At 44.9% G+C, this 26203-nt stretch overlaps 1 long non-coding RNA gene across 1 annotated transcript; it reads right to left on the bottom strand.

Annotated features, from left to right (window-relative positions):
* Positions 1-5610: 5610 nt before the first annotated feature.
* On the bottom strand, positions 5611-25513 carry LOC109322591. The gene is made up of 3 exons (XR_002104421.1): positions 25396-25513; positions 13253-13258; positions 5611-5622 (listed from the first exon to the last, which is right to left on the bottom strand). It is a non-coding gene; the product is annotated as an uncharacterized LOC109322591 (long non-coding RNA).
* Between the last annotated feature and the right edge of the window lie 690 nt (positions 25514-26203).

The following is a 26203-nucleotide window of genomic DNA, read 5'->3' as shown; positions in this document are numbered from 1 at the left end:
GGTTGCAGTGAGGAGAACCTATGGAGGGCTCCAAGTCCACAGAGAGAGAAAGAGAGAGTGATCTATAGAGGGGCCCAAGTGGGTGAACCACAGAGAGGAGAGGGCTGGTAGTTGGAGGACAGGCCCTGGGAACCTCGACTGGCCTATGCTGGGCCAGGGCCCAGGAGGGGCCAAAGTGTGAGAGAGTCCACTGCAAGAGATACCCAGAGCTGGGAGAGCCTGGAGTCTCAACTGGCCTGGAGGCAGAGCCAGGGCCTAGGAGAGGCACAAAGGTCCTTGTGAGGCTACAGCCAAGAGGGAGAGGTCAGGAAATCCCCTTTCAGTCTTCTCTTCTCCAAACTAAATAAACCCAGTTCCCTCAGCCTCTCCACATAAGCCATGTGCCCCAGCTTTCTCACCATTTTTGTTGCCCTCTGCCAGACTCTTTCCAATTTGTCCACATCCTTTCTGTAGTAGGTGGTCCAAAACTGAACATAGTATTCCAGACTTGGTCTCAACAGTGCTAAACAGAGGGAAATAATCACTTCCTTGGACCTGCTGGCAACACACCTACCAATCCATCCCAGTATGCCATTACCTTCTTTGCAACAAGGGCACACTGCTAGCTCATATTCAGCTTATTGTCCACTGTAACCCCAAGGTCCTTTTCTGTGGAGCTGGTGCCCAGCCAGTCAGCTCCCAGCCTGTATCAATGCATGTGATTGTTCCGTCCTAAGTGCAGGATGTTGCACTTGTTTTTGTTGAACCTTATAAGATTGCTTTTGGCCCAATCCTCCAATTTCTCTGGGTCATCTTGAATACTAGTCCTATGCTCCAGCATATCTAATACCCGCCCCCCTCAGTTTGGTGTCATCTGCAGACGTGCTGAGGGCTCACTTTAAGCCATCTTCCAGGTAACTGATGAAGACATTGAACAAAACTGGCCTCAGGACCGGCCCCTGGGACACTTTACTAGATACTGGCCGCCAACTAGACATTGAGCCTTTGATTACTACCCTATGAGCCCAATGCTCCAGCTAGTTTTCAGTCTACCTTACAGTCCATTCATTCAGCCCATACTTCCTTATCTTGCCTGGGAGAATGTTGTGGGAGACCATAGAAAGGGGCACTGTTTGCCCTTTTCTAAGCATCTTGGACTTCTCCTGATAGCCAGGAGTTTTCAAGGGTTATGGCCAGTGGCTCTTAAATCTCATCAGCCAACTCCCTCCACACCCTTAGGTGCATCCCATTTGGCCTCATGGACTTGTATATGTCCAGCTTTTCTAAATAGTCCCTAACCTGTTCTTTCACCACTATTGACTGCTCATCTTCTCCCCCAAACTGTGCTGCCCGATGCAGTAGTCTGGGAGCTGACCTTGCCTATGAAGAATGAGTCGAAAAAGACGTTGAGTACTTCATCTGGGACAGTTCAATGAGGTCCATCAGACACTTAACTAAAATCAACTCAACTCAGGTCTACAAGGTGGTTCAATCCACAATGCAGGCTGTTTCAATAGGAGTCCAAAATACAATTCACTTAAATCAATTCCAGCTAGTTTTCTAGGTGAACTCTCTGCTCGCCTTGGCTGGTCCTCTCTGAGGCCAGAAATACCCATCTTCATGCTCCCTCTGCCAATTCAAAGGGAGCACATGCTGCAAAAATGCTGTGGCATGCTTCCTGCTCTGGCTGTGCTTCTCCCCACACCTGTGGTGAGTGTTCCTTGTTTGGATTTCCTGGGACTTTCTCCTCACCCTGCTCTTTTCCCCTCTCAAAAGGTACCTCAGGAGGTCATCTAGTTCAACCACTTGTTGAAAGTAAGACCATCCCTGAATATAACATCCAAGCCAGTTCCAGTCTTAAAAACCTCAAAGGATGGAGAGTCCATAACATCTATGGGTGCCAGCTCTTTACTACCCTCCTAGTGGGAGAGTTTTCCCTAATATCTAACCTAAACTTGTCTTGCTGCAACATGAGACAATTGCTCATTGTCCTGTTATCTGCCACCGCTAAGAACAGTCTAGCTCCATCCTCTTTGGAAACACCCTTCCAGTAGTTGAAGGCTGCTATTAAATCCCCCCTCAGTCTTCTCTTCTCAAGACTAAATAAGCCCAGTTCCCTCCTCCTAGATCATGTGTCCCAGCCTCCTAACCATTTTTGTTGCCTTCTACTGGACTCTCTCCAATTTGTCCACCTTCTTTTTGTAGTGGGGGACCCAAAACTGGACACAGTACTCCAGATGTGATCTTACCAGTGCTGAATAGAATAAAAGAATTGCTTCCCTTGATCTGTTGGCAACACTCCTACTAATGCAGCCCAGTATGCCATTAGCTTTCTTTGCAACAAGGGCACACTGTTGGCTCATATTTAAGAACCTACCAAATTTGCAGTAGCAGTGGGATGAATGGTAGCTCCTTTAATTTTGCAGAGTACCCTACAGACCTCCCCACCACTGATTGGTGGATGGGCCCTACCACTTGCTGGCCCTCCCACTCCCCGTTAACTTCTGATTGATGGAAAGGTAAAAAATGCAGTTTTAAATATAGTGTTGTTTCTACCTCCCACTGCTGATTGGCTGAGGGTCCCTAATTGCCCCACTATTTTCTGCTGACTGGCAGGGAGACAAAAATGGTACCATATTTAAAACTATGATTTTCACTTCCCTGCTGATCAGAAGCAAGCAGGCATCAGTGAGCAGCAGGGAGGGCACACAGGGGAACCTGAAAGATTTAAGGAGCCACCATACACCCAGCTTCCACTGCAAATTTGGTAGGTCTCTATTCAAATTAATCTTATTGTCCACTGTAACCCCCAGGTCCTTTTCTGCAAAGCTGCTGCTTAGCCAGTCAGCCCCCAGCCTGTACTTGTGCATGGGATTGTCCTGTCCTAAGTACAGGACTTTGGACTTGTCCTTATTGAGTTTCATGTGTGCATCCAGATGAGCCCAGACATGCAGTATGCTGCACTGGAGTGCCACACACCACACACGCCACACATGAAAGCACTCCCTGCAGTGCTACTTTTCAGTGCAGAGGGGGGTTTTGACCCCAGGAGATCCCACGGTCAAAAAACCCATGCCTAAAAAAAGTGAGGTGGTACACATTGTGGCAGCATGTGCCCCGCAAAACCAGAGCCTGGCTGACCAGAGTCATACTCTGGCTGCTGGCCAGGCTTCCTCCTGCAGGCTCACTGTGGCTGCAGCTCCAGCAGGCCCCCAGGCCCCCAGGTAAGGTTGCTGAGGCCAGCACAGTTACTGGCCCCAGCCTCCCCTAACCCACCTGAGGTAACAGTAAGTTGCAATCTCCAATGCACCAAGTCAGAACCTGGGTGGAAGCCTTGACAGTGAGCAGTCCTGCCTGAACAGACATCTCATAGATCCAAGCAGAGGAAGAGGTTGCATTATCAGTGGCTCTGGTATTGTGATATCCTCCACCAATTTCTCCGGAACTCATAATCTGCCAACTATTTCTTCCTGCCCTTCTTTCCAAGCAGACCTTCCCTAGCAAACTCCTTTGTAAACTGGCCTGTTCCTGCTCCTTAGTCCCAAAGTGTTCCCTTTTCCCTGCTTCCTCTCACCAAGCTTACAGTGAAGGAAGGAGGATGGTGAGAGTTTCCAGGCAGACTGCCTAATGAACTTTCCTCTGTAATCACTCAGCTAGCAGCACTCCCAGCTGCTCAGAGCACACTCCCAAACACACAGCCCACCAAACAAATGCTCAGCAAGCCAAACACAGTGAGCCTTGGCTCACTTACCTTCATGAAACAGGGTCTGGTGCCTCTTCCTCTTTCCCCTTCCTCTTCTTGCTCCCAATGAGCCACTTACAAACTTCCCTGTTTGCTGCCCCTGTTCCCTTGTGGAGAACTAGCTTTGTATCCTTCTAATTTCAGAACTACAAAGCATAGTAAACAATTAGGAAAATTATAAATATAATTTGGTGGCTATAACTCTCTCCCCTTATTTTTTAAAAGGCACAGCAAAATCCTTGTTATCCAGCATGAGTAGGAAATGGGGGGTGCCAGTAACCTAAAAGTGCTGATTACCTGAGGCACAGGGTTTCTGGCTGGACACGGTGGGTGGGGGGTGGCAGATGCATATGGGGTGGTGAGGTGACTGGAGCTGCTGCCCAGGGGCACAGGGCTCCCAGCTCTGACCCCGGGCAGGGCAGGAGGAGCCACAGGAATCACTCCCAGGATGGGCGGCTCCCAACTGCACCTCGGTGGCTCTGGCTGTGGCCCTGCCTGGGGTGCTGGGAGCTGGGAGCTCTACCGGGAGGCAGGTGGGAGAGCCTGGCCCCTCTCCCTGTGGTAGGTGCTGCACCCAGGTGCTCTGCATGGACATGCAGGGCTGGAGCCACTGTCTGGGGGTGCGAGGCTCCCAACTCTGACCCCAAGCGGGGTGGGAAGTGCTGGTGTTGGGATTGCTCCCGCCCCCCGCATCCAACTGTGCACCACTCCCTGCTTCTGCCAAACACCAGGGCAGCCCAGCCACAGCCCAGCCCAGCCACAGTGGGGGGAGAGCCAGGGAGGAAAGCCAAGGAAGAAAGTGGCACAGCAGGCAGGGAAGCAGCAGGGTGCAGTGCCATGGGCATACCACTGCTGAAATTCTGGTTAATGGAGTATTCTGGTTAGTAAAATCCTGGATAACAGGGATTTTACCATATGTGGGGTTTTTTAGGTGATTGATTCTCCACCCCCTCCCCCAACCAAAATTGCTTTTGCCAATTAGACATGAACAATGTATATCATTGGTGATTATTTCTGAGTTCTACTGAAATGCTTTCCTTATTCAAGGAGCAGATCATCAGTTGGGGAACACTGTCACAGCTCTGGTGAGCATGTTTGAATATCAGGTAAAACTCAGTGTTGATCTATATAGTAACATAATCAAAATGTCTTTAAATAGTAGCATAAATCAGCAATTCCTAAATTGAGCGAATTTTTAAAACTATATCCATATGTCCACAAAGTGGTTTCTTTTTTACTGCATTCTTGATAAATCAAGGACACAGTTTAAAAACTTTTTTTGAAGAAAAAGGTTTACAATAAAATAGTGCTGGATACAATATTGGGTTCAAATTTATTATCCCTAGAAGACTCATAACTATATGAACATAGTACTGTTAAATAATGTCTTCCTTCTCATAAAGTATATATTTTCCAGCTGGATGCAACTTAACATAGTTTGATATTTATGCTCCTGTAGTATTGAAGTGCAGATGGACATAAAATTTGCCTTGGAGCCCAGGAAAAAAAATAAAGAAATCTCCAGGTGGCTTTTTTCTACCACAGCAGTCACATACAATTCAAGTATATGCTTCAGAGAATTTCATTCTTCTAAAGAAATGGTGTCAGCAAAAATATGTAGCTGTTTCATAAGTATTTTAAACATTTTAATCATGTTGAAACAAGGAAGTCTATATCTCGCTGATGAGGGGTAATGGGATGGATCATGTCACCAGCACAATAGCTTTGAGTACTTGAAATTGTTGGATTGTCTCAGGATTGAGGCTCCCTTGGTGGTAGCTCTACTTGGGTCAATTCTTTACTAATGAGGTCAAGTCCTGAACATTTGGGACTCCAAATGTGCTGACATTTGGGGGCCTTACACACAAAACACACACATCATTGGTAGCCTAAGTGATCTCCTCCTCTTCCACAGCTGGGCAACTCAGTGGGAAAGCTGCACTGCAGTATTATTGCCTGCAGGGAGGTCTCTCACTTTCCAGATCCTGGGAGTTATTTCTATGAACTCCTGGAATCTCTGAAAAGTGAAATATCTCCCTGCAGGGCAAGAAACAATTGTAATGCAGAGAATTCTGTTTCATCCGGTTTTATTGGAGAAATCACTTGCTATATCTTTTCTGTGCAACTAAAATCAGTAGTCCATAAATGCTTCTTACTTGGGGACACAGTCAAAGGTGATGAGCCTTTGCAGCTACAAAAGGGGAAATGGGATCATGTACAGTGCACAAGGTATAATTTACAGAACCAGATTATACTACAAAGGTATAATATTCCACTGTTTCCATTGCATGACAAATACTACCTTCAATTACACAGGCAGCACATTATTACAAAAATCCTCTCACTAACCTGTAATCTTATTATTTTAATCCTTTTATTTAACATCAGGCATATCTTTTTTTCCCCTCAGTGTGGTTTCCCTTAACATAATCTATACCTATTATATTAAATTCAGTGAAAGAACAACTTTCTACTTTTGCCATAGTTTTCCTGTGCCCTACTAAGCTATTCTAGCCAGTAATGCTGAAACTTGACCATAGTTTGGAATTCAGGATTCCGTTTTGTAAGGAGATTTCAAATTATGTACAGAACTGTACCTCAAGCTACAACAGTAATTTTTTTCCCTTGAGGCAAGCATTCCCCAGTGTTGATGGATATAGCACTGAAATATATCTTAGATACAGATGGTTTATTTTACTGAAACATTTTCTGTTGCATGACACTGGCCACACTCTTTCTGATTATCAATTCCACGTTAATAGTTGCTACATTCATATTGACAAAAACATTGGACAGCTTATTCTGCACAAAGGCTGTACTCAGAACTTGAGATATTTTTATCACCATTATTCATTCAAAGTCACTGTTGTTCCTAGATGCTCCAAGCAGGAAAGCCCCATTGCATTAGCCTCTTTATGAATAAATAGGAAAAGCCAAAAAGCTTATAATTAAAGGCTCTGCTCCTCTGAAAACATATGTACTTACAGCGTGTGGGGTGCCACTGATGTCAGACTTTGTAAACAAAATACTTGTTCAATTGCAAAGTGAGTTTATATAAATATGATAAAGATACTTGCTTATAAGTTGACAAAAACTTACCTCAACCTGCATTTTAAGCATCTATATTTAAAATTGAATGAATCTTGGGATTTGGCTGCCAATGTCAACTCATAATCAGTTCACAAATGCTTATTATTTGGGAATATCCAGTAACAGAATAGTGCTGACACATAGTACTGAACCAGGTAAATAGGGTTAATGGACTGAACATGTCCTTTGCTCCCAAGGTCTGTTTGTTTCATATCTTCACAAGAACAAAAAGATAACATAAAACATCATCAATACCAGACAACCTTGTCAAATGTTAAGTCATTTTCCATCCACCTCTGCTGGAATAAAGTACATTAAAAAGCCAGTTCTCAAGAAGAAAAAAAGTTTATTATGCAGTTTCAAGCAAATAACATATTTTCTTGCAGATAGCATGCCCTGAGATATATGATGCACCCTGGTTTTGGAAGGCAGTAAGAAGAAAAAGGATCTTACCTTGTAATACAGGTAAGTAACTGAGATCTGGGGTCACCAGGTCTAGGGCTGTGTGTCAGATCTGACCCTACATGCCAGGTCTGGGGCTACAAACCAGGTCCAGCTGCGGACTGACCCTACATGCCAGCCCAATCTGGCACACCAGACTATGCCATCAAGCTCCAGGGCTCCGGAAATTTGGTGGTAAGGGAGCAGTGGCAGAGTTACCATAATTGCCATGGCTCCCAGAGTCGCTGCAATGAATGCTGCCACAGGTCTTCCATCACCAGTTTTCCAGACCTTGGAGGATCGATTTTTCTCACTTACAATGCATACCCCAATTTCTCCCAGCTGGTGTCTTGCAGAAAAATATACATGTTGTATGCAACAACAAAAAAAGGGTGAAACTCAATTCACAGAAGCTTCACAGAATTTGTTAAAGTTTACAGAGTGCAATTCTCATACATCCTTCATCTAAAGTAGCCACTTTTATAGTATCTACTGCTTATACCAAAAACCCAATGATAATCTTAACAAATATAAGATATAACATTCTGAATGTATTAATAATTCTTCTTACACAACTATACAATCTCTCATCTACTTCCTGTGAACAAATTTATTATGTAGCTATTTTTGGAAATATTGCTGAAATGAGTGCAGTAGGGTATAAAAACATCCTCCTTTCTGCTTGTTGCTTTACTGAGAGCTTCATAAAACAAATGAATAAAGCATTGTCATGAACACTTCTAAGCCTGCCAACGCCTAAGTGTCACCCACACATCTGTGAAAGCTATTGTGATGTAGGATTCCCTGACTTAGCATAAACAAAATTTCCTATTACCTTATTTTCATGCTTCAGCGATTCTCATGTTAATAATTTATAGGAAAAGTGAGATAACACCATGTCTGTGTGGAATAAAGGCAAAATTAGGAATGGTTCTGAGGTATACTTCAAAATTGCCTAAAATATTAATGCATACAGCTCTTCATATCTATGGGCATGGATGCAGACAGCATGGTAAGTCAGAAAGAAATAATAATATGCTAGTCTGCACTTGAGTAGAGCGTTCCATCCAGGGTCTCAAATCACTTTTCAAACATTAATGACATTTCAAATATTACTTCACAACACTTCTGTGAGCCAAGTTAGTATTAAAGGAACCCTGGGCAAAAAGAGGTTGAATGGCTTCTGAGAGGATATGTAGGAACCCTCTGGCACAGTTTGGAAGAGACTCCTGAGAGCATGGGAACACAAACAAGTTACCATGAAATGAAGGAGGGTTGGGATTTACAGCACTGGCAATTACTCTGCAGTAACTGCTCACGTGCACATTCTTACCCCAAAGTAAATGAAAACTAACCTGCAGCAGTTTATCCTTCTTTCATTTAGGGGTTAAGGTAATGCAGGTTAGGTGTTTTTTTATTGTGGGATAAGGGCAAGATGTTGAGATAGAAATTTAAAAAGCTGAAGTAACCCATGTAGAGCTGATTTTGGAGTGGAGGATATTCATCCTGAAAGAAAGGGATCTGACTTCAGCAGCCAAACACTTCCACATTTTTCAGCGTCCAAAGTAGAGGACCTCTCACCAGTATACCTATCCAGCATGGCTTCAGGTGAAGCAAGCCAGGCACTAAATCTTATTATTATTTACCTTTCAGGACCAGGAAGACTTTAGGATAAATTTCTTTTTTAAATTTCCTAAACTTAATTGGAACTGGGGCCTAAAGAAGAACCTTAACAAAACCAGCAGGAACTCTGACAGAGCTCAAAACACAAAAAGTCTGCCCCGAGGGAATGTAATGCTTAAGGTGTACAGGTAAGAGGAGGTGTGGGTGGGGTTGAAGAGTGGTGGAGGAAGGGGAACAGGAGGAGGAATTATTTTCACAAATTAAAAACAATTTCTTAAATATATGTTAGAGAAATGAACTCACAGAACCCTTGCAACAACTGTTATGGCAGGTGAATCATAAGGGGAAAAAAAGCACAGTGAGAACTGATAGATTTGACAGTAGGTACACTTTTCAAAACTACCTTATTGTCTTAGGAGACTTTGTGAATTAGGAATTTAAGACCCTGTATCCCACTGATTTTCAATGGGTCTTTGCACTATCTTAATGCAAGAAGGTACTTGGGTTCCAGAGCTAGTGCATCAAGACTTCACAGCATAAATTTCTTTAAGAACCTTTGCACATTAACTTCCTAAATTGCTTTAGCCCTTATCAGATTCCCCACAGGTCAATAATGTATTACTTATTCCAACATTTTCCTATTCAGATCATGATAGAGATTCTCTAATATTCTCTCCTCTTCCTGACACATAATGCTCTGCAAACCACACTGGATGCTTTGGATTCACTGCTGGTCATCAAATCATGGTTTGAGAACTTCTCCTTAGGAATTACAAAAAGGAGTGACTATTGTTAATTTAAAAAACCATAATAAATATAATATTAATTGGTCTAATAAAAGATATCACCTCTACCCAAAGAGTTTTGTCTGCCTATACCCCTAGACCAATGCACCTATAACTAACATCCCTGATAATAAATATAATGTTATTATATATTCTTGTCAGCCTTGCACACACGGAACTGATAGCACAGTTTGAGGATCAGTTTGTCTTTCCATCAAAAGATGGATAAAAGGTTTTCTCCTTCCAAATAAGGAGAGAGTACATCTGGAAGCATCTACACATGCAATTAATGCACATGAATAAACTCTGAAGATTATTGCTCCAAATTTGTTTGCTCCCAGGCATGCCATTTGAATGTATGCCTGGGAGCAAAAAACTCCAGGGCATGTTGTACCAGAATGTGGAGCCATGTTAGAGCAGCCCGGGCTAGCAAAGGACCCAGGGGGACAGCCAGCCAACCCAGGGCTGCTCCAACTGGGCTCCATGTGCTGCGGAGAGACTGGCTGAGGCATGAGAGTGCTTCAGCATGGGGCCTGCCTGCTGGCTAGCCCCGCCCTGAAGCACCCTGTGCCCCAGCCAGGCAGGGAAGCAGCAACATGTATACTGCTACACTCACACAAAAAACCCTCCATAGCAGGTTAGGTTTTGTATTTACAATTCCTAACCTGCTGCAGAGTTTATTACTTTCATTCACCCTAATAGGGTGCACGTGTAGACACTGAGACATTCACTGTGCAATTAATTAGTCAACTGCACAGTAAATATCTCATATAGATGTACCCTCTGCATATTTCTCATAATTGACAGAATAAGCCAAGGTTATTGTGGCAGAGACACCACCATGAAACAAAACTTACCTCTGGCTCTGGGATGGAGAGAAAAGCAGCAGCCACAGACTGCTGCCAAAGTGTGGTGGCAGCGACGCCACAGACAGCAGGCAAGCCAAACCACTGCAGGAGTGAGGAGGAAAGCAGCAACAGCAGTCACAATCCCCAGAACCAGCATGGGCAGGTTTTGTGGCTGCATGCCAACACCAGTTTGTCAGTCAGCCCTTAGAGCAGGAGATAAAAACCACACTGACACACATTCATGGAGGACCGGAATTGAGAGAGCCCAGGGTGGCATGAGATGGATGAATGCCCTGGAAGGGGCGAGTGGTGGCACCCCTGAGAAGTAGGATGCTTTGATAAGGCTGCCTCAGAGGAGCCAGAATACGTACCTCTCTCAAGACCACGGATCCTGTATGATGCTGGGAGAGACTGGGAAAGTGCTGAGCCTATAGAGAGAAAAAAAGAAGAAAGGATATGGAAGCTGTGAGTAGCCCCTGGAGGGGGGAGAGAGAGTGCCCTGAGAGAAGATACCCCAGGGAGAACGCCATAAGGAGTCAGGCCAATGCAAAGCCTACAAAAGGATGATACACCATCCAAATTGGGACTAAGATCAGATAAGAGCCAAAGACCCACACGTTACAGGTTCACCTTGCTTTAGCCTTGGCCAGACTAACATCATCACTGGTTGGTACAAAGCGAGGTGTAGGGGAGGCAGAGCCCTCAGATGAAGACCTAAGCAAGTGACTGAAGAGAACTTGATTAGTGAACTTCTTTCCAGGAATAATCCATACCAACAAAGATATAGCAGGCGAGAACCCCTGGGGACCCTTTTAGGAAAACTCACTGGAAGGCAAGCTGTTGACCCAAAAGGAGGCAGCTGTGTCCAAGCAGCCCGAAAAGGCAAAGCGTTGCAGTGAACGTCATGGGTGATTATAGTCATATCCTAAAGATTTTTTTAGAAATCATGTCATCTAATAATTTACTTTGGTTATACTATCTTAATACCAGCATAATCATTTCCTTTTCAGTTTTGCTCTGTATCAAGGTTCTTAAATTTTCACTACACTGAATAAAGCCTCACTTTGTTAGCTTAGGAAATAGCTAAGGAAAAAATGTACTCATTAAGATCTTCTTATAAATCCAGACTGAGATCATTGTGGAACACGTTATCATATTAGCAATGTACACATTAGAAAAATGTAACAATATAACTGTATAAATAATACTACTAGGCTTTTAATTAATTTAAGTATTGTTATCCTCTCAAATAGTATTCAAAACAGAGAATATTTTAGTCATAAAAAATTGTACATTAAAAGCTAAAGTACCAATACATTTTAATTTACTAATATTTCCATTTAAAAAAAAATGGACCCACAATATAACCCCAGACACAGATTTGCAGATTTGCCTCCAGTGTTCCTAGTTTGTTCAAGTTTATGTTAACAACTTTCACTGCCAAGGAAGTAATTGAAATACATTTAAATTACTTTATGCAAATACCATTCTGTAGTTTTGAAGACAGTTTAAATCATGATATGGTAAATCTATTCTCATATGTATCACAGGCTAGTTATTAGACTTTAAAAAGAAAAAAGAGGGTTTGCTAGTGTGTGCGCATGTCTTCATGAAATGCTACAGTGATGTAGCTCATTGCTACAGTGACATAGCGTCTAAAAATAACTGCGCACCGCCCGGACTGCACAGTACCAGCAGCTACTGCACAGTCATTTAGTACTTGCTTTAGCAAGTATTTTCAGTACTAAATGATTGTGCAGTACCAAATGCACAGTCAGGGACACATGTAAATGTGCCTTGTGTGTATTTCATGATCTTATCAAGATATTCCAATTTCCTATATATATGTAAAATGGAATGGAACAGCCCCATAGTTTTTAGTAAAAAGTGCCTTTGATGTGCTAGCCACATGGTTTTGCGGAGTGACATCATTACCACGTATTTTTTTTCTTCATTGCAAACCTAGAGAATTTGTAAAAGGCCAGGAATAAGGTCCTGCAATGAATAAGTTAAAGATAGAAGGGAAAAGCCAGATTCAATCCCTCTGTTGCATCTTTTTCAAGTTCCTCCTTTGTTACTGGCTGTATTGCCAACTCATATTTGCATCATATATGCAGAAATCTCACCACGTGTTCAGATGATTTTTAATGAGATTTTAAAAAAATCAAAGCACAAAAACAGAAGGTATATTTATCATTTTCTAAGGCAACATTTTTCCTTTTTCCACTTCAAATGGAATTTTCTAGAACAAGAAAACAGGGCAGGACAATATAGGGAGCAGAAATATTTACACACAAAGCAGATAGAAAATTTAGAAGCAAACTTGCATTGCAATACAGCAGTAAAAATATCTTTAGGCCACACTGACCTGTGGGGTGTTTACACTGAGGTGTTGCCTAGAGTGACTTCACCTTAGTGCAACACAAGCTCAGTAAGACAGATTAGACATAATCCTGATTTGGAGTGATGTCACTTTGAGCCACATAATAAGAGCTTAAAACCAATTCTGGTGCTAATGCGCAGACAATCCAGGAGTTAAGAGCTCCTGGAGCCTCCCAAAATTACCATGTAAAAAGACCAACAGTGCAACACAAGATTATTGAAGGCAAAATCGGCAAATTCACAAACAAAACATTTCTTCTCAGCATCACTGAAGAGACTACACCTGTAATATTGTATGCAATTCTTGTAGCCAAAGAGTCATCAACAATCTGGAGGGAATTCAAAAGAGCAACAAAAATTACTAAAGCCTTGGAGGCATTTATATATATATTTAAAAAAAACCCAAACCCTCCCCCCCATCAAATATTCAATTTTGTATGATTTTGTTAAAGGACAGATGAGGGAGACATATCAACTGTTGCACATGTTCTGGAAAGTTTTAAATACCAAGGAAAAAGAAAACGGGTAGTATATAAACAGGTAATAATAAAATACATGTAAGAAAATTTACATTTAAACTGGATATCAGGAAGTCATTCAGAGCAGTGGGGTGAGGAGTTCAACTTAAAGTCCAATTGAAACTGCAATTTAAATCTGTCAGTGTTCAGTGCTCAAATCTCTGAAAATGAGACTTTTATGGTATTTGAAAATTTTCATTAAAGTCAATTAGATGCCAAAATGGTGGGAAATGTGTTGCTCTCATCATTGAAATCTATACCAAAGAAGCCACTCAAGAACTTATTGTAGAGAACACTCTAAAGAGTATCAAGAAGTTACTGTGCTCTCAGGGTTTTGTCAAATGGCTCCACAATCTATTGTCCATTTTGACTCACAAGCATATTGGAGACCGGTTTATAGTGACAAACTCTGAGTACACATATTCACAACCTCTGCTCTCCTGTATGGCACCTTATTTTTTTCTTATCTTCTTTACAGCCCTCTGGTTAACACATGTAACTCCAAACTAACAACACAAATGTTCAGGAGAAACTCAGAAAAGCTTCTTTACCTAACCTACTCTAAAAGGGATCTGCTTAATCAGGGCATACTTACTGATGCTACTAAATTAAGAGCTAAAACCCAAAGACTTAATTTGTTACTATGCAGAAACCTCCTACCAAAAAAGCCTGATGACAACCATCCAACATAAGAGGAAAAAGTAGAATCACCTATCTCAAGAGCCACCTCACAGCCAGCATACAAGCAACACAGGAGAAAATCAAAATAGGTTAATAATGTTGGTATTCTGGGTAGAACTATCATAACACTCCCTATTCCACTCTGAAATATCCATAATTTCCTAAGCCCTGATCATCTCTCTGGTTAAACAACATGACAAGTCACTAATATGTGGAGAATTGTTAGAATTCTTCCACAGACTTTGCCTGAGATACTTCCATAACCAGGACAGAACCACTTCCAGCCACCTTCCTGCCACAACAGATAAGATCAACAAACAAATCTGACTTGACATCCACACATTGGACTGCTACAGGGGTTTTCAACCTTTTTAAATAAGTGTACCCCCTTTTAGTAAGTGTACCACCCAGGGGGTGACAAGCAGCTGGGTGCAGAGCGGGGGGGAGGGGCAGGAGAGGAGGGGCTAGTGGTCGAATGTGGAGCAGGGATATGGTGAGTGGCAGCAGCACAGCATCTGTGCGGCTCTGCTTTTGCCCTGCCCTGGCTCTGCCCCTGTGAAGCAGTGGTGCAGGGTGGCTGTGCTCTCTTTCCACCCCCCCCAAGGAACCTTTCAAAGTACCCCCAGGGGTACACGTACCTCCTGTTGACAACCCCTGGGCTACTACATTGACAGTTTTGGAAAGAAAGATAACAGTTCAATTCTCAACAAAAGCCACCATAACCTCTTTCCATAACAGAGAAAAAAGTCAGATAGTCCCTAAGATCAAAATGAGAAGCCATCAAACCAGCAGACAAAAGAAAAGTTATAGTCTTAGTCAACCATCAAGACTGTATCAAAGAGACTACCAGAAAATTCAGACACTAGCTACTGTGAAAAGACTTTAGTAGGATGCAATACAAGTAATGACTCTTTGAACTGTAGAACATTATCAAATGCTTTCTATATCAGCTTCAGGAAAAACTGCTTGCATGAATCACTCATGCTCCCACCCCAAGAGCATTGTACATGCTCCCCAAGATTCAGAAACAAGGTAACCCAGGCAGAAGCATCATATCCAACTGCAGTACCCTCACTTAAGAGCTATCAAGGTTCATAAAAACCACCTGTCATTCAAAAAATGAATTTTCTGCAAGACATAACAGACTTCCTCAATAATAACTGGAATATCAACCACCTCCCTGAGAAGGTCATAACTGCAACCATGGGATGTCAATAGCCTGTATATAAATATTCCATACCGTGAAGATACAGCTGCCTGCCTGAAATACCAAAAACCCCCCAACCAAACACCCCCCCAAAAAAATACAAAAAAAACCCAGATTGCACTTAGATTTGCTAATCACAACATACTGAACAAATCGTCCACTTAATCTCTCACCCACAACTGCTCCACTTTTAGCTGACACTTCCTAAAAGAGATCTAACTATCGGTGTATACTACAGACCACCAAAACACGGGGAGGAACTTAACCTGGAGTTCACCCGAAAATTAACTGAGCCTGCATGTGCATGTGACATGATCATCATGGGAGATTTCAGTTATCCAGACATCTCCTGGGAGGAACACTCAGCCAAATTGGATTGGTCGCAATCCATCCTGACCTGTGTTGAGGAGCTCTTCCTGACTCAGGAGGTGCATGGCCAACTGGAGGTGACACTCTGCTAGACTTGGTCTTGCCCAAAAGAGATGACCTCGTGATCAACTTAAATATAGAGAGAAGTTTGGGCAACATCGACCATGAAACCATCATGTTCACTGTCCAACATAAGGCAGACAAATCAGATAGCAGGATAGAAGTCTTGGACTCCAAAAATGCAAATTTCAACAAGCTTATGTCACTAGTAGGGCAAGTGCTGAAGGACCAGGGACTGATTGTGAAAGAAGTACATGAAGAGTGGTTGTTCCTTAAGGACACAATCCTTGAAACACAAAGGATGTCTATTTCCATGTGGAGAAAAGGTAACAGAAGGGCTGGGAAGCCCTCTTGCCTAAACAGGGAAATCACGTCCTCTTAAAAAAGAAGAAAGAGGCTTATAAACAATGGAAACTCAGGGTGGGCCCCAAGGAGGACTATTCCACAATGGTCCACATTTGCAGGGAACAGATAAGACAGGCTAAAGCAGTGACCAAAATTAGATTAGCAATGGGAATCAAGGACAACAAGAAGTCCTTCCTTAGGTACATAGGGAACAGGAGGAAAGCAAATGGGAGTGTTGGCCCATTGTTCAACAGCTCAGTACCCAGGAGAAAGCTGAACTCCTGTGTGGCTACTTTGCCTCAATCTTTCACCAGACCAAGGGGAAAACCATGCCATGTAGAGTAAAGGATGAGCATGGTACAAATAATTGCCTTCCTACTATTGCCATAGAATTGGTAAGACCAACTAAAAAAAAATAGACACATACAAGTCAGTGGGATCAGATGATCTTCATCCAAGAGTGCTGAAGGAGCTGGCCAAAGTCATTGTGGCACCCCTGGTGAAACTCCTCCACAACTTGTGGCACTCTGGAGAAGTCCTGAGGACTGGAAGAGGGCCAATCCACAAGAAAGGCAGGAGGGAGGACCCGGGTAACTATAGATCAATCAGCTTAATTTCCATCCTAGGGAAAATCCTAGAAAAGTTCATCAAGGAACCCCTTACCCAACATGCAAACCGCTTCATGAGCTATGTGGAAAAGAATTTGCTAGAAAACTACACCACTAAAACTGTAATATACCTGTTGTACACTATGAGAAGGGAGGCAATGCATCCCAAACTCCTGCCTGACACACCCCGATACTCATAGCAGTAGGGAAGATGAATGGCAGCTGGGGAGAAATGCAGGTGCAGGCTCAGGCAGTTCCAGAACTGCCTGAGCCTGCAAATCAGTGAGTACTGGGGGCATGGCTCTGGAGGGGCACAGGCTGCTCAAAAAGCAGCCAGGGACACAACCAGAGTGGCGCTGGGGAGAGGAGAGCAGAACGCTGGCTGGGAGATGCTGGCCATGGAGCCAGGGAGCACCAGTCCCAAATGCAGAGAAAAACAACTGAGTATCTACCGGAGGACCCCAGCAGACAGGACAAGGAGCCTAAGCCCCAAGAATGGAGGGATGCCAGGGAGCTCCATCAGGGGGGAAGCAGTCTCCTGGGATGCCCAGGAGTGGAGCTGCAGCCACACCAGGGAGCACAGGTACTGTGGCGGGGAGTGATGACAAGGGACTGCTGGCACCCTTGGGCAGCATGGCAAAGAGGGAAATGCAGGAAGCTATGGAGTGACAAGCGACACCGGTTGGTGGGACCCCAAAAGCCCAGCCGTAGGTCAGATGGGCCAAAAGGGGGAAGGGATGTAGACCCACAGGGGGCTTGCCCAAGAGGCCCAGCAGATGCCTGGCACCAGATGGCTGATCTATCTGAATGCCCATTAGGCAGAAAGGATGGCAGAGTCCTCAGCAAGACTGTGGGCACCAGGGAGACAAGATCCCAGGAGCCTGTCAGTGGATGCTGACTTCTTAAGTTTAGTTTTGATTTAAGCTGCAGTTAACCCCAGACTGGGGTTTGTTTAGTTGCTCAGGCCTCAGTCCAAAGGTGAAGGATGACTTGGGAGGAGGGACGGCCAGGAAGACCTAACCCTTGGAGGTGTACGAAGTGGATGTGATGGGATCATCCCAATGCAAGACCTGGAGAGAGCAGAGTCCATCCCTGACTGTGGATGTGGTGAGGGTGAGGTAAAGGGAAGGTTGAAGAAAGCCCAGGATCAAGATCTTCTCAGGTCACCTACAGGAAACTGCCTCCCAGGAGAACAACAACAAACATCAAAGATGTGGGAGGTGAGTAGGAGCAGTACCTGAACCATTTAGGTGGCACCGAATCCAGATCTCACCCTGCCATTGCTGGGAGCAAGGCACCAACCAAAAGGGGCCAAAGCCCTATAACACTTACCAGCGACATACACAAATGAGGTTGTTTTTATCTTTTGGACTGAACACCTCAACTCACTTATTGGCTTCTACCATAGGCTCAGCAACTACCACCTTTAGATCAAATTCTCTCTGGAATATTCCTACACTAACATCAGCTTTCTATATTACTACTCACACCCAGGATGGCACCCTACAAACCACTGTGTAAAAAAAGCCCATGGACTATCATACTTACACCCCCAAAACCAGGAGTCATCCCAAACACCAATCAAGTTGTAATTGGCAGTCATGCCCTCAAATACCACCACATCTGCTCTGAGGTGAATACTTGCGATATCTACTTTACTAACCTAAAAATTGCTTTTACCCAGCAAGGACACCCCAGCAGAGAACTTATCACAAACTGAGGCATGGGAGGTCTGCCTAAAGGTTAGCACAAGGCTGGGATTGGAGGTCAAATAGTGGGGCTGAAACCAAGGGACTGAAGTCCAAGACAGAGACAAGTTGACAAGCAGCAGTAGAAATTGGGAGGCAAGCTGGGTCAATACCTGAATTCTGAGTCTGATACAGAGCAATATGTGAAGCAGAGGCAACAGTCAGAGTCTGGACCAGGCTGGCAATAGTACATCAAGCAGGGTCGGGAGACAGGAACACAGGGAGCATCAGAGTGGTCAGTAGGCTGCAAGAACCTTGTTGTTCAGACAACTTTCTGCTTCCTGTGTAGGTCTTAAGTAGGCTGCAGGGACCATTCCCTATCCAGGAGTCCTAGCCAATCAGGAGTCCTAACCAATCAGGAGCTAGGTGGAGGTGTTCACCCTAAGAAGGGGGGTCCTTTTCTACTGTTCCATGTCTGGCTACAAACAGTGGCTGTGCTGAAGCTTGCCTGTGGGTGCCTCCAGGTCCAGTGTTCAAGACTGGCTCCTGAACAAAAATAGGCCATATCTTTGAAAGAGTCAACTAAATACCCCAAAGTAAACTACAATACAAGCCACATTCCCCCTCCCATTGACAATACCATTAGTTTCTAACTATCACCCCACACTTGAAATTATAAGGAAGATCTTCAAACAATTACAGCTGATACTCAAAAAGGATCAAACTATGACATAAACATTCCTAACCTCCCTCCCCCTACTCCTGCTTTCAAACAACCCCCTAACCTTGCTCAACTCATCATCAGAAACAAATCCCTCACTAATCAACAGGCACCAAATGGGACACAACACTTTAACAAGAAATTAAAACTGTATCAGCATGTCTCAATGGACACCACAATCAACACCTCTCCACAAACTCTGACCCCCATCAGAATCCACAGATCTTACACATGTCTATCCCAGAATGTGATACATATAATCCAATGCACCAATGTCCTCATGGAAACAATGTGGGTGAAATTAGAGAAAAGCTATGATCCAAAATGAACAAACAGAGGGAAAAGATAAAGGACAGAGACATATAACATGAATAGAGGAACACTTTTCACAGAAGTACCGATCTTTCCCTTTCTTGTACTCAAGGGTAATTTATGGAACTGGTTCAGAAGACGGGTATAAGAAAAAAATCGTGGACTAAACATAGATGCAGACTTTATGGTTCATTAAAATCTACCAGCAATCTCTGCTACCTGTGCAACCTCTCTGCACTCCACAAATAACAGAGACTCTTTACTGGTCTTGTTTTTCTACTAATCAAGCTATCCCTATTACTCCACTTCTCTTGTCCCAGTTTGCTTGATTTATTTACACAGACTATTGTTCTATCTGTCACTTACCTCAAGGTGTGACTGCCTCTTTCCCAGACCTGAAGGTACCTGTGCTTGAAAGCTTGTCCACGATCTCTCCCAACTATACAGTTGATCCAAATAAATGATACCACCACAGAAATCTTTTCCTTTCATATACCTCCTAGACTGCAATGGCTATAACATAGGGGCAGGCAATTATTTTGGGTGGAGGGCCACTTACCCAGTTTTGGCAGGCTGTTGAGGGCTGCATGGGTAGCCCCACTCACCAGCAGGGAAGAAGCTGGTGCTGAACGCAGGGAAAAGTGGCCCCTCTCTCACCCTGTGGCTGGTGCTCCCGCTGCAGCCACTCACAGCCCACACAGGGCTGTCCTGAGCAGACACAGGCAGCCCCAAGCAGGCTGCGAGTGGCTACAACATGGGGTTCCAGGCACAGGGCGGGTGAGGGGCCGCTTTTCCCCATGCTCAGCACCAGCTTGTAACGCACCCTGCTCCCAGCCTGGGCCCTGTGCTGGCTCTGGGCTCACCCGTCGGGGCTGTGTGTGATGGCAGCAGCTGCAGCTGCCAACTTGCCATGCTGGGCAGTGTTTGCTGCTGCTTCTCACCTGGAGCTCATGCTCTAGGCAGCACAGAGGTGGCAGTGGCAAACACTGCCTGGAGCAGCAAGTATGGAGGCCGCAGCTGCTGCTTCTGCACTCAGCCCTGGCGGGCGAGCCTGGAGCCGGTGCGGGGCCCAGGCTGGCAGCGGGGGTGGGTTAGAAGCTAGTGCTGAGTGCAGGGGGGGAAAGTGGCCCCTTGCCTTCCCCATGGCTGGTGCCCTGCATTGCAGCCAATCACAGCCAGCCTGGGGTTGCCTGTGCCTGCTCAAGACAGCCCCGCACAGGCTGTGAGTGGCTGCAGAAGGGAGCACCAGCCATGGGACAGGTGAGGGGCTGCTTTTCCCCACACTCAGCTTTTCCCTGAGCCACCTTTCTCTGGGCTCCTTCTCTGCCCGGGCTCCTCCCCTGCCTTCCCCCTATCCCCCCTTACTTGACGTTCTGGCATGGGGCAGCCACAGGGTCCCAGGCCAGGAGCCCTGGCTGGGGCTTCTGGCTGGGGGGGGGCAGAGCCGGGTGGTCCCTGCTGTTGTGGGAGCCCACCAGGCTTCCCCTGGATCCTAATGCCCCTGGTTCCTGTCATTTTTTACAGGAACCAAGGGCAGATAAATATTAATTTTCTAAATTTTTTAGGGGTCTCACAGGCCAGATAGAATGGCCTCATGGGCTGAATCCAGCCTGCAGGCCGTATTTTGCCCACCCCTGCTACAACATCACTCCAACGCTACCTTCTTTATCACCTAGTTACATCTAACCTTTTATTACAAAACTTTCAATTATCATCGTCTCTGGATTTTTGCAGAGCAACTATTGCCTCTCTTACTAATCAGAGAAGATTATCTCTTATCACGTTAAACCTTGAGACAGAAGTCTGTGTTGTTTCTGTGTTGGAAAGATCAGAGAGGCTTCATTTTTTATTTGTCTCCTTTTTGACAGAAAGCAAAACTACTTGATAAGGCAATCTTAACTGAGAAAGCAGCTTAAGAGGAACTGTTGTGAAGATAGTTGAAATGCTTTTAGAAGCGATGAGTATCATTCCCATCCAAACTAAGAAAATGACTGATTATTCACACCGCTACCCACTAATGTCCAACCACCTTAACTGGGTTTAGAAATGATTTGGTGATTAAGGCAGAAGAAATCCAACAGTGTTAAAACACAAATATACTGTGACCAGTAATGAGTCACCAGTAATGCTACCACAGGAGAAAGTCCCAGGGGTAGAAGGAAGAAGTTGGCCAGGCAAATGACACCCCCCTCAACCACCTTGTAATGAAAGGAAAACCAATAGGTAGCCTCCAAGAAGTCCAAGTCCAGCACCCTGAACAAAGTGCCAAGGGTAGCAAAGAGCAGCAGTAGCTGGGAGGACTCGAAGAAGGTGTGGAACGGGTCCTCTTCTACGTCCCCTGGTCAAAAGGGCCAGCCCACCAATGCAGTCAGATCCATGTCATGGACAAGAGGACCAGTGGCCAGTATCCCATGCAGCAACTGCTACTAGAGGTCACTGGTCCTTTTAGCAATGGGGAGCTTTAAAGCCTGCGCCACATGAGGTGGGCTGGGGTGAGTGCTGGTACCACTAGGCACCACCACCATGCCATTTCAAGATGAGTGGTAAGGATGCAGGTGTGGTGGATATGAACTAATGAGGTGTACAGGGCCTCTTGAGGAAGTGCATCAAAGTGAACCCTGGCATTGCTGTCAAGAAGCATGGGAAGAACTAGTAAAATGTTGGGCCCGCTGCCCAGGTCACTGTTCATGACCAAGATGATGGGTAGCAGTGGAAAGGGCTCACCCAGGACATTGCTGGCAGGGATGACCCACCGTACTGGGAAGTGGTCCTCCAGGGCAGCTGCTGCCTCCACTGGGAGGGTGGCCTGCGCATCTTCCATGAAGTGAGTGGGACAGTACACTGAGTGCATGCCCAAATGGGCAATCAGAGCCTTGGCCAACAGCCAGTCTGATTGGACTGTGTCAAGAAGGTGGCCCACCCACAAAGTATGAGACTGGATGAGAGAGTCAGCAAGGCTATCAGAACCAAAGCTCAGCAACCTGTGCTGTGGGGCTGCATTGTAGACGAGGGGCTCCTGCAGCAACTGTGGTAACTGCAGATACTTGGCCCAGGGCTGGAAGGTGGCCCACCAGGCCCATGCCAGGCTGTGGTAGAAGGGTGGGAGGGCATCCCAGTCCAAAAGGGCATAATCCAGGAGGAAGAGCTCTCAGTCAAACCCGAGGTTCTCCACCAAATGCAGAAACACGTAGGTCAGCTCCCACCAGGGTGGAGACTCTTCACAGTAAAGGAGTCTCTGGAGGGCCTGTAGGCAGAAAGCAGCTACCCTGCCTGCCAAGTCAACCAAGCCCTGGCCTCCCTCAACCATAGGCAAGTAGAGAATGGCTTGGGGGAACCAATGGTGCCCATCCCAGAAAAAATTCACAAATCATCTGGAGCTTCTTAAGTAAGTCCATGGAGGGGTCCAACATGGCACACCAGTGCCATAATTTTGCAGCTGCCAAATTGTTCACAATGAGGACCCACCTGCAGAGTCTGGGCAAGCACCAGTGCCAATGCCACAGGCACACCCCCACCACATCACTGAGGCCCTCTCAGTTCCAGGCAAGGATGACTGATGGTCTGAGGAGGGCCCTCAAGGCTTTGAGGCCCTCACAATGCCAGGTAAGACCCCCGGACAGATCTGGGGGAGGGGAAGGTGAGAGGTTGGCCCAAGCACTGAGAAGCAAGGTGTCACTCTTGGTCCAGGTGATGCCAAGTCACACATGAATGGCAGGAGGCATAATTGTAAGTTTTAGCATAAGATCCTAGCATGCTTTATTGCTGGTACAGGGGGAACTCAAAATCACAATCCTAAACTCCCCCTGCACCAGCACCTGCAGCTGGAAGCCCTCTCAGTTGCCAAGGCTCCCAGCTATGGGGGCACACCATGTGCCTCCATGGCTTCTAGACTCATCAACTAATCTGGGCTTCCAGACATTGGGGTGCACCATGCTCCCCCACTGCTGGAAGCCTGCAGCTGATGGAGCTCTCAGTTGCAGGGACACATGGTGCACCCCTACCACCACTGGGAGCCCCATCAGCTGACAAAGGTCACAGCCATAGGGTTGGACACACCTGGACACACGTTCAGTTTATGGCGTGATAGGAACTGAACCAGCCACAAAGTTATTAAAAGTTTTTTGTGGAATAACTTTGTGGCTTATTTCTTGTTTCATGATGCCATTAATTGTTTTTAAATTGTAATCTGGCCACATATTAAATGTGATTAATTGGTTAATCACATTTTAAGAATAACATGTGGCAGAGACCCAAGAACAGTAAATAAAACAAAGGGATTGTTTGTTCAAAATAAATATAAAATGAAAGCAGTTTATTAGTGCTGCAATTACAATACTTGTGTATAACAATCAGCGCAAGCTGATGAAAGGAACAGTCAGTATATCACTCACAGAAACAGATACAATCCCCCTCCATTTTTGGTATAATGAAGGTATTATGTGACCCCAATACAAAAATGCAGTAAGAAAAACTAGTAAAAACATGGTATAAACAGTGTTTTTTTATTTCCTCACTTTAAACATCGTGTATTTATGTATCTGTGGTACTGATTACCTTAAACAAGAGGATATAAAAGAATGTAAGTTATATTTTATCTTTGGAAGCCATTCTCTACGCCTTTGCTAGTATTTCACAAGAGCAAACTAAAACTGATTACTTTTGGTGGAGCCAGGAGAAAGGCAAGCTAAAAAGACATATAATTAAGATTTTTTTTATGAATGTGTGTGTGATTTACTCAGTATTGTTTGATGTGTGCTTTTCACTATTTTGCAGTTCAGGGTTTCAGCTGTGCCCCTGGCAATTCTTTATTTTTTAGAAATACTATGTTCTGCTTTAATAAGAATTGTTCAAAAGTTGGCTAGTGGTGGACTCTTGTTTAATTATATTGTATTAAGTTCCTCCCTCCAAAAACTCCTTCATCAAAAAACTGGCTGTTTGTATGTTTGTTCTTATTTGGTTGTTTCCTCCTTGGATTGGATTGATTTTCCTTTTTAAAAAAATCATTATTTTTCCTCCACCATATCCTTGCTACTCTGACCTTGTGGAACTTTTGATCATCTCTCCCTGTAAAACTCCTGCCAAGTTCCTTTCACAAAATGCAGTAATTTCTCACAGCTTACCTACCTCTCTCTGCACATAATTGAAAACTGAATAGTATGATCAGGAGGCATCTAAGTATTGATGTGATAGTCTGAAAAAGCAGATTGTATATACCTCTAGTTTAATTTTGACTTCAGGTGTTTCATAAATACCATGCCAGGAAAGTTGATGTTTCCTATTGCCTTCTTTCACTTACTCAGCAATTTCTTTGAAAAAGTAACAAGAAAGGCTTTCTTTTCTTTTCCTTGAGAGTTTCAGACAGTATTCCAGCTCTTTCTTCCAGGTAGAACAATTTATTACAGCTGCTATTAGTAAAGACTGTTTTCCACTCTGGAGGCAAAAAAGCTTAACAATAAATGAATCAAGAATGGTAACTAGTTACTGAAAGCAGGCTAGTTCTGTTCTGTGAGACAGGAAACAGACAGTCATGCGAGGTAGTAAATCCTCTCAACTCCTATTGACAGGGAGCTTTCACAACGCCAATAGGATGTGAACAGTAGCTGGGGTCAAAGAAAAGAAGTTGCTGTCCTTTCTAGAACATGCTAGCAGCAGTCAGGAAATCTGTACAGCTGTAGTTACTGCACTACTATCTGGAGAAGAACACACAGTTTGTGGGACAGGTGATTGAGGGGTAGCGGTAGATATAAGAGAGGCTGATACACAACCTAGTTTAAATATCAAAGGCCTTCAGTGTACTGTGAGTGCTAAGTTTCTTTAAATAATACTAGTGGAGCCAGGTCAACATTTGTAGCCTTGATACTGTCTTCTCAACTGTCAGGCCCAGTGAAATGAGTGAGGGAGAGTTACCTGCACTTGCTCTGTATTACAATTTACTGATTCCAAATGCCCCTTAATGTCATCTTCTTTACAATCAAATAAAAGTAACAGAACTAGACAGGAGTAGGCAAGGTTTTTTGGCCGGAGTGCCAAAAAAACCACAGTATCTACCTTGGAAGATGCTGGAGGGCCGACATGCCAGAGCCCAGAGCAGCTGTTTGCAGCCTTCTGGCTGCAGCTGGCCCACAGAGCCCAGGCTGCTCCCAACAGCCTGATGGGAGCAGCCTGGACTCCATGCCTGGCAGCAGCTGCTTAGAGCCTGGGCTGGTGGTGATGTGCCAAGCAAAATGGCCTTGCGTGCCATTCTCAGCATACGTGCCGGGGGTTGCTGACCCCTGAACTAGACTATATGGCTAATATACAGACTCTTCAAACACTTATTTATATGAAATAATCCACAAAAACCCTAATACAAAGGATGCATATACACATGCAAATGCTCGTGGATGGGTTTACTCCAAAGTAATTTACTCTGAAGTAAACTCACCTCAGGCAGGCATCCACACACGCACACATTTAGAAGCAGATTTGCTGCTCATGGCTGCACCCAGGTTGGGGGCTAGGCCCAGATGCGGGGCTGGGTGGCAGAGGTCCTGGGGCAGGAGCTAGAAGAGGCACACCTGGCTGGTGGAGGTGCTTCTGCACCTCAGCCCAGGCCCATGTGGGGGGTCTGATGCTGGGCCATGGGCAGCTGCCAGGGGGCAGGCAGGACTAGGGCTGGGGCAGGACAGTGGGAGGCACAAAGGCAACAGGCAGGGCCAGGATAGCGTCTAGTACCCAGCAGTCCTCTTCCATCACCTCCACTGTCCTGGCCACCAGGGCGGTTTGCTGCTTCTGGGCCTCCAGGTGCCTCTCCTCTGTGGCCAG

Source organism: Crocodylus porosus, unplaced genomic scaffold, assembly GCF_001723895.1.
Source record: "Crocodylus porosus isolate Cpor-Errol unplaced genomic scaffold, CroPor_comp1, whole genome shotgun sequence".
Taxonomy (NCBI): domain Eukaryota; kingdom Metazoa; phylum Chordata; order Crocodylia; family Crocodylidae; genus Crocodylus; species Crocodylus porosus.
Note: the sequence above shows the minus strand (reverse complement) of the source record. Positions and strands in the feature narration are given on the sequence as shown.